The sequence below is a fragment of the Octopus bimaculoides genome, chromosome 15 (genome assembly GCF_001194135.2).
Source record: "Octopus bimaculoides isolate UCB-OBI-ISO-001 chromosome 15, ASM119413v2, whole genome shotgun sequence".
NCBI lineage: Eukaryota > Metazoa > Mollusca > Cephalopoda > Octopoda > Octopodidae > Octopus > Octopus bimaculoides.
Genome location: NC_068995.1, coordinates 48479450 through 48483136, shown reverse-complemented (window position 1 = coordinate 48483136; position 3687 = coordinate 48479450).

The window sequence follows — 3687 nt, the reverse complement described above, 5'->3', positions numbered from 1 at the left end:
CTCTCAACATGGCATTGTATATCTTCTTTCCCGTCGTACACAACTTGGTCATACATACGCGCTGTATAACGTTACTCTGAATGTATTCGATGGCTCTTCCAGCTCTTGTGGCTAAAACAGAAACGATTAGCTCCATCATCATCATCATCATCATCATCATCATCGATACCATCATCCTTGCATCATCGTTATCATCATCGTCGTTGTGGTCATGGTTTAGCGGTCAAGTCTGTTGTCGCTGCTGCAGTCATTTACGTCGTCGTCGTCATCACGACCATGATCATCATCATCAAATACCGCCATTATTGGTGCAAAATATCAGAGCTGTTTAGTAACACAAGTATGTCAAATAAATTATAGATCGTCATTTCTCATGCAAGAATAAACAAACATGCGCATACACACATATACACACGCACACATACGCGCACACACACACACATACACACACATACAAATGTACACACACATACAAATGTACACACACATACACACACATACAAATGTACACACACATACACTCACAAGCATACACTCATATCTTATACAGACGCACATGCATATGCACCTATAGTTAAAAGTGTGTGTGTACGTATACATGTATACAGGTATACATACACACAGACATACACACAGACATACACATATATATATTCGTAGTGACATTTTTGCATATTATAAACTAAGTTTTTATCTAATGGATACATACATGCATACACACACACATGTGTATGTATGTGCGCATATATTTGTAACTTTATGTAACCTAATGTATATATGTATGTGTATATATATGTGTGTCCCCGTGTGAGTGAGTATGTCTGTATATATATGTATATATATATATATATATATATATATATATATATATATGTATGTATAATTATACCTCTATACATGTAAACGCGCAAGGTGCCTTTGCACACGGTTGCGTAAGTGCTCGTGTTTATGCACACATGTGCATAACATTTCACACACATACACATATGCATACACACACTCGTAGTTATATATGCATATGCACATATACGCCATGAGTGCAACGGGTTGAGTCGGCACCTTGATTGACAAGTTGAGCTAAAATATGTATTAATGTTTACAAACATTATCGCAGTTAAATGCTTGGTTTCCGGAAATAGATTAACCAAAGACTACAAGTTTTCGTCTCTGGTTTGTTTTGCTGTCCACGGTGTATAGACCTAGTCCCAGACACACACTCTCTCTCAGACACACACACACGTGCGCGCGTGCACACACTGACTTGCATATACATACACGCAAATACATATAGATATTCATGCATTTATAGACACGCACACACATATACTTACACACACACATACAGATACAAAATCTCATACACTTAGACACCCAAACACACGCACAAGTATATTCACACGCACATTAGCACTAACACATACATACTCTCACGCAGACATATTCAGAGGTGCACGCACACACACAGACACACAAGCACTCATACACACACACACACACACACACATATCTACGCACATATATAAACACAACACAACACACGCGCACGTATAATCACATTCACTGACGCATGCGCACATACAGCACATACAGGCACTCTCCCGCACTCATTTATCTGCTGAGTGACCACACAAAGTATATACTTTTCTATTCTAGGCACAAGGCCTGAAATTTTTGGGGGAGGTGTCAGTCGATTAGATCGACACCAGTGCGCAACTGGTACTTAATTTATCGACCCCGAAAAGATGAAAGGCAAAATCGACCTCGGCGGAATTTGAACTCAGAACATAAAGACAGACGAAATGCCGCTAAGCATTTCACCCGGCGTGCTAACGATTCCGCCAGCCCGCCGCCTTCACCACACAAACTATATAGACGCACTCATAGATAATACCCACATATACATACGCATACACAACTCCTACTCTTTCTATCTCTTTCTGTTTTTCTCTCTCTTTCTGTACGTGTGTTCCTCTCCCCTGTCTCTCACTCTGTACCTCTCTCTCTGTACCTCTCTCTCGCTCTCTCTATGTGTTTCTTTCCCCCCCTCTCTCTCTCCCTGTATATCTTTCAGTCTCTCCTTCGCCCTTTATTTTCACTTCATGTATATGTATTTTCTTTATAAATATCTCTCCCACTTTCTTTCTTTCTCTTGGGTTTCCTTGTGGATGTGCATAGATGAAAATTTATGTGTAATAGATGAGGGTGGGTGTGTACATTTTTGTCTGTATAAATGTATATTGCATTGTTTGTGTAGTATTTGACGCTATACATATATTTACACGTGCAATTATGATTAAAGTCAGGTCTTTGAAACAGCTCTCCATCATTCATTAAACTGATGCCTGCCTGCCTACCCGACAGCCTGCCTGCCTGCCTGTTTGCCTCCCTGCTTGCTGCCCTACATTTCTCCCTGCCCAGTCACTGTCCCTGCTCTGTCCAAACCTATAAAAAACCAAGATGACATGTAAGTGTTTTATTTCTTAATAAAAGCAACAATCAAGTGTTTTCCTTGAATGACGGGCGTTTATTTTACACGTAATCAAAAACGTGTGTCGTTGCGGTTGTGTGTTCCATGAATGTGTATGAGCGCATGTACTTGTGTGCATGTGTATTGTGTTTTTATTCATCTTTTTGATTGATATATGTATCTGTGGGTCTGTTTATACAGTGCATGTCTGTGTGTGTGTTCGTGTATATGGATAAAAGTGCGTATGTATGTGTAAATGAGCTTCATTTGTTTATTCGTATGCATATTAGCGGGTTCGGACGATACATGCAGTAAATACTGACGTCAGCTAGCTTCACAGAAGACTGCAATTTCCATCTCTGACTATCGAACTTATGTGACTGGCTAACAAAGTGTCCTTCTACAACGTAGCCTAAATGATAGACATCCGCGACTAAAATTCTTCATATATTACTGTCTTCTGCAACAGAAGGAAACGTTATGCAATATGGTCCTACGTACGTAAAATGACCAGGATTGTCGTGGCCGGAACAGCAGCGATCATATATCTGGTTACTCAGCAATAGTGAACACCAATAGAGATCATGAGACAATGGTAACTTGAATGCAACAAGGTCATTCGAACTGCAAGAGATGGCATCAGGACTTACAGCATCTAGTTTACCGTAACCACAAAATATCGCAGCCATATTGTATTTGCCTATATGCTTGCCTATTTAGTATATAGGCGCCATATTGCAACCGTAAAAAAGAGTGCATATCTGTACATGCGTATACACACACACATACACAGACGCACGCTCACATACACGCTCACACACACACACGCTCTCACACACACATAACTATATACATATACACACGAATATTTATCTATCTATCTGTCTATCTTTCTATCTATCTGTGTAAGTGTGTGAGTGTGTGTGTTTGTGTGGTGCGTGCGTGAATGACCTACTGGTTAGTGTGTTTCATTTTGGGTCTCTAGATCGTGGGTTAGATTCACAGACCGTGGGTTGTGTAGTGTTAAACAAATCACTTCATTTCGATCAACGGGCAAACGTTAGCCTCCTCGCTTTGCCAAGCAAAATAACGTCATTCGAAATCTAAAACGATATAAAGCGCATTGTTATAGCTATCTGCTACGCTGGTCGGTCACGTGAACATGTGTGTGTGTGTGTGTGTGTGTGTGTGTGTGTGTGTGTGTGTGTGTGTGTGTGTGT